At 43.9% G+C, this 13,280-nt stretch overlaps 1 protein-coding gene across 10 annotated transcripts in view; it reads right to left on the bottom strand.

Moving 5' to 3' along the window:
• The window catches only part of TCF3 (transcription factor 3), a 93,403-nt gene extending 80,600 nt beyond the window's left edge, over positions 1–12,803 (bottom strand). For 6 of the 10 annotated variants that reach the window (XM_069962542.1, XM_069962548.1, XM_069962549.1 and 3 more), the window contains exon 1: positions 12,016–12,291. The gene's annotated coding sequence lies outside the window, so the exon portion shown is untranslated. Of the gene's footprint in view, positions 1–12,015; positions 12,292–12,496; positions 12,604–12,676 lie in introns of those variants that run through there. The other 4 variants (XM_069962547.1, XM_069962553.1, XM_069962543.1 and 1 more) reach the window with 3 other exon arrangements.
• Between the last annotated feature and the right edge of the window lie 477 nt (positions 12,804–13,280).

Here is a 13,280-nt window from a genome sequence, read left to right as displayed (position 1 = left end):
TCGTGCCATGTAAAAGGGCCCTAAGGCCCACACATCTCTGTAAACAGGAGACGTATGGCCAATCATGAATGTTAATGGGCACAAGATACAGAGATTGTTCATGCGGGCCAGACGCTTTATTGATTGTGCCATGTAAAGGCACTGCAAATAATCTGTAGGTGTAAAAGACCCTTATAATTTTTCAAATGAGCCGTTGGTTCATAAGCTGATTGCTGCCTTTTTAGGGTGCTTTCAAAAGAGACATCTGTTCCCTATTTCTATTTATTTTATATACCGTACACAGATTTCGCAGCGCTTCACCGATCTATGTTTTTGGGTGTGGGAGGAAACCAGAGTACCCGGAGGAAACCCAAGCAAACATGGAGAGAACATACAAACTCTTTGTTGCCCTTGGTAGGATTTGAACCTAGGACTCCAGTGCTGCAAGGCTACAGTACTAACCCCTGAGCCACCGTGCTGGATTAACACTGTACTGTTATAAGGGCAATCTTTAAAGAGGATGTACCAACAGGTATATCCTCTTTAATCTGAACCCACTGATCGAACGGCGCCGGAACGGGGAAGCCGGTGCCGCGGTCCGTTTTTCGGACCGCGGCCTGGTTCCCGTGCACGGCGCTGTTCTATGCAATGGAACCTGACGGTGCTTCATTCCAAGGGAGCCACGTCATACAGGGGAAGGAATTCCCTCCCACTGGGGACGGGCCGGACGGCCTCCAGTGCTTGAGCACCAGCCGGTTCCAGTGCATAGAACGGCGCAGTGCATGGGAACATGGCCACGCGGTCCGAAAAACGTACCGCAGCACTGACTTCCCCGTGCCGCCGCCGTTCGATCAGTGGGTTCAGATTAAAGGGGATGTACCAGGTGGTACATCCTCTTTAAGCCTCTTGAACAGGTTCCGTGCACAGCCCGTATTTACGGACTGTGTTTAATGGATTATCTGAACTCCTGACATCATTAGCAGTTTAAATCTTTGCACAGTTGTGTCAGTATAGTAGTGGAAAAATTTAAAGGTAATCGTTGTATTGGAAGTTCCATAGGACTCCATTATAATGCCAAGTATCCAAAAACTGCAGCTCCACAGCTACTAAAATCTTGAATACTTTATTTCCGGGACATCTTAAAACACCTTTATTGCCATGATTAAGGAGGATTATGGTGCATTTACACAGACAGATTTATCTGACAGATCGTTAAAGCCAAATCCAGGAACAGACTATAGACAGGGAACAGGTCATAAAGAAAATACTGAGATCTATCCTCTTTTCAAATCCATTATTGGCTTTGCCTTAAAAAATCTGTCAGATAAATCTCTCTGTGTAAACGCACCATGAGGCTGGGTTCACACTATGTATATTTGAGGCTGTATTTGGTCCTCATGTCAGGTCCTCATGTCAGGTCCTCATGTCAGGTCCTCATGTCAGGTCCTCATGTCAGGTCCTCATGTCAGGTCCTCATGTCAGGTCCTCATGTCAGGTCCTCATGTCAGGTCCTCATGTCAGGTCCTCATAGCAACCAAAACCAGGAGTGGATTAAAAACCCAGAAAGGATCTGTTCACATAATGTTGTTATTGAGTGGATGGCCGCCATATAACGGTAAATAACTTCCATTATTTCAATACAACAGCCGTTGTTTTAAAATAACAGCAAATATTTGCCATTAAATGATGGCCATCCACTCAATTACAACATTATGTGAACAGAGCCTTTCTGGGTTTTCAATCCACTCCTTGTTTTGGTTGCTATACAGCCTCAAATATACAGCCTCAAATATACGTAGTGTGAACATAGCCTTAACCCGCAACGTATCAGAGCGGTTTTAACTGTTGTTATTCAAGCTTTTAGGAGCTGTAGTTTTTGATATTAGACCATACGGTTATTGGCCCCCAATAATACTCCTTGTGCTTCAGCACTGGAGGACCACGGTATACACAAGATAACTTGCGGTGGATGAGCTGATAATTTGATCCTTCCATTATAATTCTGTCAACTGTTACTTTAGCAATGAGCCCGAGAAGAGGAGGCAGTGTGCACTATGCTGAACACGCCTGCCCCTTCATTCTAACAATACAAACTTCTGATATGTCAGAAGATTAAAATGATAGGTACTAGAAATTAGCAAATTTAGAGTAAAAGCAAAGCGATTCGCTTCACTATGTCTGCAATCCACTTATCAGCCGCCTTCCATTTAACTGACTACCGCTCTGTGCCGGGTGCTGGGGAAAGCTGGACCTAGTATTTCCCAGCACCCGGGGAGAAGCGGCACAGAGCGGCAGCGAGTTAAAAGGCAGCTGGCTGTTAAGTGGTTTGCAGAGATTACAAAGCCCTTTGCTTCGTTATTACTGTAAATTCGCTTATCTCTACCCTTCAAACTATTTCGGTATATGAACCCTGTGTGTGCACGATGTCTCCTTTTACACACAGATTTCTGACCAATTTATCTGAGACCTTTGAAGCCAAAGCCAGGAAGACACTATAAACAGAGAACAGGTCATAAAGGAATGATTGGGATCTATCCTTTTTTCAAACCCATTCCTGGCTTTGGCTTAAAAAAAGAAATATGTCAAATATCTGTGTGTGTAAAACGACCCTAAGGGCCTGTTCACACTACGGAATTGTGGGGAACCTGCAAGTGGACTTGGTGCTGAATCCCACCTGCTATCTGTTTAAATGGGAGGGCTTGCGCGAGCCCTCCCATTCAAACAGATATCAGGCAGGATTCGGGGGGTTCCGCATGGGATTTCGGCTCCGATTCCATAGTGTGAGTGGGCCCTAAGGCTGTGCTCCTATACATGCATTTGAGAACTGCATTAAAAAAAAAAAAACATGCATTAACCCTTAGGGGACACAGCCAGTTTTCATTTTTGCATTTTCGTTTTTCCCTCCTCGTGTATATAAGGCCATAGCGCCTGCATTTTTCCACCTAGAGACCCAAATGAGCCCTTATTTTTTGCGCAACTAATTGTACTTTGCTATGGCAGATGTAATTTTTGCCTAAAATGTGCCGGGAAACCACAAAAAAATTATATGTGTGGTGAAATTGAAAAAAAAAATTATTTTTTTTTTATTTGGGGGGGGGGGTTGTTTTTACTATGTTCGCCCTGGGGTAAAACTGCCTCGTTATATATGTTCCTTAAGTTGTTACGATTACAACGATATGTAACATGTATAACTTATATTTGATTTGATGGCTTGTAAAAAATTAAAACCTTTTAAAGAAAATATATGTTCCTTAAAATCGCTCCATTCCCAGGCTTATAGCGCTTTTATCCTTTGGTCTATGGGTCTGTGTGGGGTGTCATTTTTTGCGCCATGATGTGATATTTCTATCGGTACCTTGATTGCGCATATATGACTTTTTGATCGCTTTTTATTACAATTATTCTGGATTTGATGCGACCAAAAACGCGCAATTTTGCACTTTGGGATTTTTTTGCGCTGACGCCGTTTACCGTGTGAGATCAGGAATGTGATTAATTAATAGTTCGGGCGATTACGCACGCGGCGATAGCAAACATGTTTGTTTATTAATTTATTTATTTATTTTTATTTATAAAATGGGGAAAGGGGGGTGATTCAGACTTTTATTAGGGGAGGGGATTTTGTGTTATTAAAAATACATTTTTCTTTTACTTTACACATATACTAGAAGCCCCCCTGGGGGACTTCTAGTATATGCACTCTGATCTCTCAGAGATCCATGCAGTATAGTTATACTGCATGAATCCATGAGATCGGTGTTCTATTACTTTTGGCTGCTGCAGCCAAAAGCAATAGAATACCGAGCCGGGATCAGCGCCATTACAGCGCAGACCCCAGCCCGGGATGGATGCGGGGATCGCCCCCCGCAATCACGCCGCAGGGGGGCGATCCCCCCACTAGACCACCAGGGATGCATATCAGCAAGTATTTAGAAGCAGCTGTCAACTTTGACAGCTGCTTCTAAGTACTTAATTAGCGGGCACGGCGATCGGACCGTGCCCGCTAATAGCCGCGATCCCGGGCTACATGCGGCACCCGGGATCGCGGCAGTTCAGAGGGGGGTCGCCGCGCGACCCCCCTCTGAACTCCCATAGCGGCACGAGGACGTTCAATAACGTCCTGGTGCAGCTATGGGTTAATTAGATTGTGCTTTATGAAGGGCAGCTGGCAAGACACGATTTGTCAGCAGTCTTTGGCGGCATCTCCACCTTTTCAGTTTTAAATAGTGGAAAGCACATCCAATTTTTTTTCTAAATAACCATGTGATGTTGCCCATAATCCTGACAACATTGTGAAGTTATTAAGGGAAACATGGGGGTGTGGTTTAAAGATTGTTCCAATTACGCGTTTCGTTGCAAAATAGTGGGAAACGGTGGCACAAACACAAACACAGCCCAAGATAAGCCATCAAAATCTGATTGTTGGGCTCCCAACAATCAGCACAATCTGCAGACTGGTTTCAGAAAGTAACGGTGCGCTTACACAGGCAGATTTATCCGACAGATTTTTAAAGCCAAAGCCAGGAACAGATCATAAACAGGGAATGGGTCATAAGGGAAAGACTGAAATTCCTCCTCTTTTCAAATCCATTCCTGGTTTCCAAAATCTGTCAGATAAATCTGCCTGTGTAAACGCACCATTAAATAGATTTGTAATTTACTTCTATTTTATAATCTCTGCTTACATTTCCGTCCAAGACAGGAACTGTCCACAGGAGTAGAGATGAGCGAGCCGGGTTCGGGTTCGAGTCCATCCGAACTCGAACGTTCAGCATTTGATTAGCTGGGGCTGCTGAACTTGGATAAAGCTCTAAGGTTGTCTGGAAAACACGGATACAGCCAATGACTATATCCATGTTTTCCACATAGCCTTAAGGCTTTATCCAACCTCAGCAGCCCCCACTAATCAAATGCCAAAAGTTCGGGTTCAGATCGACTCGAGCATGCTCAAGGTTCGCTCATCTCTAAAGTAGAGGTTTTCTATGGGAATTTGCTACTGCTCTGGAAAGTTCCTGTCTTGGACAGAGATGTCAGCAGAAAGTTGTGTCACACTGGAAAGAATACAGCACTTCCTGCAGGACATACAGCAGCTGATGACTACTGGAAGACTAGAGATTTTTAAATAGAAGTAATTTACAAATCAATATAACTTTCTGAAACCAGATGATTTGAAAAAAAAAACAAAAAAAAAAAAAACATTTTGCTGAAGTACCCCTTTAAAGAGGTATTTAAAAAAAAAAATAAATAATATGTAGGATTACAGCATGGTAAATATTGTTACAGTATGAGGTTACTTCAGCCCAAGTATATAGCCTTCTGAAGCTCTGCCCCTTTGATTGCTGGCCCATCTGTGCCATCCCTGCAGTCATCCTTTTGATAAGATGGCGGTGTGTGGAGTGACATGTGAACATACACCGTCACTCAGCCTGAGTGATTTAAAGGTCACATGCTGCCATGTTGTGGATTGGATCACTGCAGGTATGGCACAGACAGGCCAGCGATCGAGGGTGCAGAGATTCAGAAGACTGCATAATGGGGTAACAGTATTCATACAAATGTTTTTAAAAATACTTTTGAGAGGATGGCCAACCCCATAAGGACCAGGCCAATTTACATTTTTGCGTTTTCTTTTTTTCGTCTTTGCCTTTTAAAAGCTCTCTTATTTTTCCAGCTACTGAGCCATGTGAGGTCTTTTTTTCAGGAACAGGTGTACTTTGTAATGCAGCTTTTAAATCTACCCTAAAATTAATGACAGAACCTCCAAAATATCATTTATGGTGGGGGGGGGGGGGGGAAGATTTCCGTGTTTACGTAATGCACTTTACGGTAAAACGGACTTTTCATCTTTATTCTATAGGTCAGTCTGAATTATAGCGATATGCAGGTTACATAGCTTTTCTACAGTTTTACTATTGTTGTTAACTTTTTTTTGCAAATAGGTATATTTAAAATGGCCCTATTGTAACTCCTAAAGTGCATTTGTTTTTTCACCTAAAGGGCTGTATAGGGTGTCATTTTGTGCCCCATGATCTCTAGTTTTTATTAGTACCATATCTGTTTAGATCAAATGTATTCATCACGTTTTTTTTATTTCATACATTATATATACTGTAATTAAAAGAAATCAGCGATCCTGGCTTTTTTTTTTACCGCTTTTTGTTCATGCCGTTCACTGTGCAGTAATAATATTGTTTTATTTTAATAGAGAGGATGATTACGCACATTACGACATATATGTTTATTTATTATACTACTTTTGTGTGTTTTATTTATAAAATGGGAAAGGGGGGTGATTTTGACTTTTAATGGCGGGAGGGGCTTTGTGGCATTTTTAAGAACATTTATTTTATTACACTTTTTAAGTCCCCCTATGGGTATTTTACATACATCTATTTGATTGCTCACACTTATCACTGCTATGCCATTGCATAGCAGGGATCAGGGTAATCTGCGATCTTCTGATACAGCCTGTCTGTGGCAGATTATGAGAAGATCAGACTGCACAGAGGTTAGCAGTATATCTCTGGCAGTCAGGCAGTGCGACTGCGATTGGGACCTGATTGGTAAGTGACAGGAGATGCTCCTGTCACTTACACTTAAATGCGGCTTAAGTGTAAGTTACAGATCGTGGCGTTTAAGGGGTTAATAGGGGATGCCTGCGCGCTCGAGGTGGTCTGTCATTGAGGGTGAGGGCCTGGCTGCTGATAGCAGCTGGCCCTCACCCGCTATGAAGCGACTTCAACTCCTGAGCTTGCTCGATAGCGCAGCCCCCCAGCAGGGCGTACGTTTAAGCCCTCCTGCATTAAAGCCCAGGCAGCGGTGGCGTAAATATACGCCCTTGGTCATTAAGGGGTTAAGTAAAGCCAGAAGCAGAGAACTGTGTGTACACTGTACAGGCCTATCATGCCTTTTTGCCTTTTTTGGCATCATATGCATTAGTATAGACAGTTTTTTATTAGGAGTTTTATCCTCCAAATGTTTAATTTGTCATGCAATTCTTTCTTCATGTAACTGATTTTTATTGAAAAAAAACAAAATCATAGATGCGTTGGAGACCCTGACTTCCAGCCTTCAACAGATCTGGAGACAGAAGAGGGGTCAGAACAGTTGTGACGTCACTGGGCGCGGGATTTGAATGGCGTCGCAGGACCCGACTGAAGCCGCACCGTGGGACACTGATCATCATTGGTGAAAAAAATTGTAGAATGCTTCCTTTTAAGGGTTAAGGGTTGTTTGTATAGTGTAGTCAAATGATGACTTACTACTGCAATTAGTGTAAGATTGTTGCAAAATGCATTTAGCTGTAAGTTTGTAAAAGTAGTGATTTTTGTAGTAATATGAGGCAGAAAATACAGTCAGCCACACTGTGTTAATGCTTCTGTCCCATAATTTTTTTGCCTGCTGTAATATTGCCCATACACAAAGTGATTAGGTTATCTTTTCCCTCTTAACTTGTTGCACAGCACTATATACTATCTTTGTGCTGGCAACTGAGGAAACTGCTCATAAGAACATTGATGCTCAGGTTCATGATTTGTCATTTAATATATGTCCATTAATTCCCCAGATAAACACAACATTTATGGCCACATCTGCATTGGAGGATACATAAGACTGCAGCAGCTGCATGCATTCCTCTTTCCATCAAAGAAACTACCTAATTAAATAAACTCAATGGACAATAAAACAGAGCCTATTTAACAGCTATAAAAAAAAAATTAAAATGGTAAGACTTTTAGGAGCACTGGCCGCCCCTTTCTAATGATAATAAACAGAGCAGGCCGGTCGGGGGTGGGGCAGTGCTCCTAACAGTCTTATAAGGCTGGGTTCACACTACGTATATTTGAGGCTGTATGTTTGAGGCTGTATAGCAACCAAAACAAGGAGTGGATTGAAAACACAGAAAGGCTATGTTCACATAATGTTGTAATTGAGTGGATGGCCGTCATTTAATGGCAAATATTTGCTGTTATTTTAAAACAATGGCTGTTATATTGAAATAATGGAAGTTATTTACCGTTATATGGCGGCCATCCACTCAATTTCAACATTGTGTGAACAGATCCTTTCTGGGTTTTCAATCCACTCCTGGTTTTGGTTGCTATGAGGACCTGACATGAGGACCAAATACAGCCTGAAATATACATAGTGTGAACCCAGCCTTAGGGTGCGTTTACACAGGCAGATTTATCTGACAGATTTTGGAAGCCAAAACCAGGAATGGATTTGAAAAAAGGAGAAATCTCAGTTTTTCCTTTATGACGGGTTCCCTTTTTATGGTCTGTTCCTGGCTTTGGCCTTAAAAATCTGTCAGATAAATCTGCCTGTGTAAACGCACCATTAGGCTGCATTCACACGTTCCGTAGATATGCGCCGCGCTGTAATGAAGCGTCATAACAGCGCGGTGCATATCTGTACAGTCCGTTACAGACATTCCACATCCGTGTTCCGTGCTGAACACGGAACGTGTGAATGCAGCCTTACAGGGCCGTGGCGCAAATGTCTAACTACATGGGAACGGTGCTGAGGATGAAGACAAGAGACATACTTTGCTCTTTGGCATCTCCTGCACAATAGGGGACTGACAGTCCCCTTTAAGTGTTGTTGTAACTTTTTAAAGGGGAATGCAATTTAATTAAAAAACACAGTAACCTGTTCTACTTTAACTTTATTATCTGACAGATTTTTTAAGCCAAAGCCAGGAACAGGCTATAAACAGAGAACAAATAAGGGAAAGACTGAGATTTCTCCAGTCTTCAAACCAATTCCTGGCTTTGGCTTCAAAAATCTGTCAGATAAATCTGTCAGTGTAAACACACCATTACTTTCTCTGATGGAACTGCAGTTTGTTCAGAACGTCAGGAGGGCTGTGTCATCAGGAGAAGTAAACAGAGGGACCAGTGCTGGACTGGGTGAAGTGAGTAGTCTATTATATTATTTTACATAAGTAGCACAAGTAGATTTGTTTCTCAAGGGTGCCTTTACACGCACATAAATCCACAGCGATACTAATTGCTAAAGAGTCAATGTATGTGTATTCTCACTGCGTGTTTGGTGCGATTTTTACATGCTAGTTTTGATGTTCACATGATTTTCACAGGCGAGTTTAACACCACAAAAAACGCAGCTACTTTCGTGCGATAAATACACAGCGATGCGGTACATGTGTAGGCACCCTTAATCTAAATACCTCTTCAGAAACCCATTTAGGTTGATAGGGAGAATAGCACTGAACTTTCCCCACCCCCCAAAGTGATCTCCCGGCGACCCTCGTCCCCCTACCTACAGCACGATCTCCAGGTACCCCCCCAGTATAGCCCACAGCCACCCTTTATCGCCGATCCCTCCCCCCTGCGTCTCACCCGGCAGAAGCTGTGGCTTTCCCAGTTCTTGCAGAACTACAGCTCCCAGCATGCTCAGCCTTCTCTCCGTGCATGCAGGGAGTTGTAGTTCTGCCCAAGCCGGGAGAGCGACAGGTAGAAGAGCTGGCATGTAAGTGCATGTGATCCGGTCCCCAGCCGCCTGCCCCTACCATGTAATGATGTGGGGGCGCATCTCACCCGGCCGGCCGCATTAGCAACCCCCCGCCGCATCTCACCCGGCCAATTATAGAAGCCGGTGAGACGCCGGTGCAGGGCTAGCTGCGGCCGGGGGATGGATACGCTCCGGGTGGGGGGATACAGGGTGCGGGGCGGGTGAGCTCTGGGTGCTGTTAGTAAGGCAGACAGTGAACAGCAGCAGCTGCTGTCACTGTCTCACTATCCTCCCTCTCTTCAGTGGACTGGGGTAAAAGCGCTAACCTGGCCCATTGAAGAGACTGAGGACACATGATGCCGTCTCGGAGGGTGGGAGCCAGAAGAAGGGAGTGTGTCAGGGTTGGAATGAGAGCTGATGATTCTATGCATTTGGTGGGGGGGTGAATGCATCTAGATAGCAGCAAAACTGTCCAGAATCCATAATAAGTTTATATTGGAAAGATGGAAAGCTATGGGTTAGCAACGTATTCATGCCAAAATAATTTTGGGGGGGGGGGGGGGGGGGGGGGGTGTTAGAATACCCCTTTAAATCTTGGTTCATACATAATAATTTGGTATGTATTTTCAGCTAAAACCAAGTCCAATACACAAAAAATCTATAATAGAAAGATTTGAACTTTTTCTGCGTTTAGAACTAGTTTTGATAATATACTAATCAAATTGAGGCATGTAATAAAAACATATCGTGAGAAAACTTTTGCTGGGACTCCGTTTAGGGTACTCTTCCAGAAGTTCTGTTTATTTTAGAGGATCTTAGAGGACGAAAAAAAAATAATAACGCGTACAGTCATTATTTTGTCCACTGAATTCCTTCAAAATAAATTGACACTGGACTGAAGCCCAACGAACCCCACTCAAGTCAGTGGGATCTCTTAGGTATCCGGCCGCATCAGTTAGTCTCTGTTCTTGAACAGACCGTCTGGCTCTGTTCTGTGGAACAGAATAAACTCTCCAACTAAAGGGCGCTGAGAGATTTTTGAAGCCAAAGCCAGGATCAGACAATAAAGAAAAGACTGGGGTCTTAAAAAATTTGTCAGATAATCATAAATCTGTTGGTGTAATAGGGCCCTAACACTACTAACTAAGATTAGGGGCCTAGCAGAAGTACAAACCTAGCCTAAAACCTTCAATGTTTTCAACTTTTTTTTTTAAACTGTTTCGCTGCTCATGATGCGTCCACAAAGCCTCATTCATTTGTTTATATTGTACAATTGATATTCTGGATTTAATACCAGGACCCTCCATTGATAGAGCTTCCAGCAGAGTGAACTTGCAGCAGACCTTGGTGACATGGTCTAAAGTAGTAATGAATAAAGTGGGAAAAATATAGTTGTAATTGCCCCGTTCTATGCAGACCTAACAGAAACTTCACACAAACCTTTGCACATAAAGTGTCAGAACTGTGGCCAAATACAACTAAAATCTCCATACTAGGTATATTTGCTAAATTCTGTCTTGATACATATGTCGCACAGCTGCAACTACCAAGCCACACCCCGCCTACCCATTAATGCCCCCAAGACAAAATTCTAAAGTGTCTTAAGTGTTATTAGAAGTCTCCAAAAAGTAACAGCTGTTTAATAGATACCGTTCACCACCCCCAACAGTCTTTAGTTCTCTCTCCCACCATTTTTTCCCTTACAACACATTAACCTGCCCTGCCTTACTTATGTATAAAGTTTAGAACGTACATGGAAGGAACACAACTGTTGAAATGAGATGAATAAGTATTCTTAGTAAGACATCAATACAAAATAATGGGGCAATAGTTACATGAACTAGAAACACATTCAATACACAGAAGTTTATTTTTTCCTGTCAACATGAACGCTGGCGGAGTCCCTGTTCTACCCAGTTAACACATAGCAGATGTTTCTGTAGCTCACAGAAAGACACCCCCTCCTCTCTACAACCACCACCTCCCTCTCATCCCTCCCCTCCTTCAACAAACTGAGCCTGCCAAACTCACTCAGGAAGAACCAATTCCTTATGGACAAAAGGTTCTCATCCACCATTACACCCCTGCCATGCGTCTACCAGAGCCCACAATACAAAACATGAAGTTTGTGTATCTCTAGCCAGGCATCCAAACTACTCCTAAACAAGCAGGATCACAATATAGAAAAAGACTAAGCTGCTACAATACACAACAACAAGGCAGACTATTATATAAAACTTTACACATGATAGGAATGGCTGGAGCCAATAGCTGGGTGAGATTTCTCTGAAGCACATAGGTAGAAAAGAGCAACATTAGAGGGGACAAAACAGCACATTATCACGCTAGAAATCCCCCTCCAGGACACAGAAAGGCATTAGAAGGGAACAGAGAGGTTACAAGGAGGAAACATTCGGCAGGAATCTCATCATCTTCTATGGATAAAACGGAGCTCCATGCCTAGGCCCGGAGCACATGAAACACACCGAGCTCGAGAGAGCAGGAAAGCGGCCACCAAGTCCACGTCTACACCGCGCTGCCATGCAAGGCCGGGAGATTTACCTCTCTACACGGTCCACCACATCCAGGAGGATTTCATGGAGCTGCCAAGGAATTATTCCGCCCAGAACAAGCAGGATCAACCGAGTCCAGGGGGGGAAAAAAACCCACAAAAGGTGCAGCGATGGAGTTGCTGAGACTTCGGGGTCCCTCCAGTGACTGCCCCTTCCAGACTGGATTTTTTTTTAGGAGGCGGGGGATCCAGATGTCTGTTTCTAGACTGGGAAACAGCAACTGTAACTAGTTCTAGTGCTACAATGTAACCGAGAGAGACACAGAGTAAGAAAGAGGGGGAGGGCAAAGGGAGAACTCCACACCTCCCCCCGCTATAAAGCTCTCCCCTCCCCCATTGCCCTCCCCTCCATTCTCACTCCGTCTGGTACCAAGCTCCCTCTCAGGCCACTTCTACGAGGCCCGGGCCGCCACATTTCGCTTGTCCCCACAGCCTGTATAACGCATACGGACTCCGCTTCCAAATACTCACGTTTTCTATTTCAGAACATTCATCTATCGTTGAACCGGTTTCATGACCAACAAGCACCTCTCATAGGAAAATGCTGCCGCTTTTTAATGGCCTTTTAATACCCAGGCTTCGTTTCCTATTATGAACAAGGTGACAAATACCCCCCCTCCCTCCTTAAAAAAAAAAAAAAACCTTACTCACACTTCGGTGTCCGTGTACTGCCCCCAGCCCAAGGCAACAGAGGGCGGGAGAGAAGGACTATTTCTCCTCTCGCCTCATGCGAAAGGATACTAAGCCAGCACAGTAAAGTTGTATATGTTTCACCGTCAGCGTAAGAAAACTCACCCCCCCCCCCCTTTACAATGAGCCAATCAGTGACGGAGAAAAGAGTGACTGACGTCCCGGTGGTCAAATCATGGGGGGGAGAGATCAGTTCGCCCTATGTGTTTGCCTTATGTTCATGCCTCAAGCCTTTTTGTAGTGAGGCTGCAGTTTAATGGCTGTTGTTCACGGCCGCTTCTCAGGTTTCGCTGCGCATTGTGCTCGTAGTTTTGTACGGGAATCAGGTGGCTCTAGTCTGTGCGCTCACGTCACACAATAATGCTTTGAAATGGTTAAAGGAAATGGCGTGTATTCCCCCTTTCCTGTAGATTTGTCATGTTCCATCGACGCTGCGCTCAGGAACTGAACGTAATTGGCTTTCCTCAGAGAACAGATTTAAGATGGCTGCTCAGGTCTCCAGGGAGCTCGAGCTCTGCTCCCCCTCCCGCTCAGCTCTTCAGGCTTAGGCTGTAGCCAGCATCAT

Source organism: Dendropsophus ebraccatus, chromosome 3, assembly GCF_027789765.1.
Source record: "Dendropsophus ebraccatus isolate aDenEbr1 chromosome 3, aDenEbr1.pat, whole genome shotgun sequence".
Classification (NCBI taxonomy): Eukaryota; Metazoa; Chordata; class Amphibia; order Anura; family Hylidae; genus Dendropsophus; species Dendropsophus ebraccatus.
The sequence above is the reverse complement of the archived record's forward strand: the minus strand, read 5'-3'. Positions and strand labels throughout refer to the sequence as shown.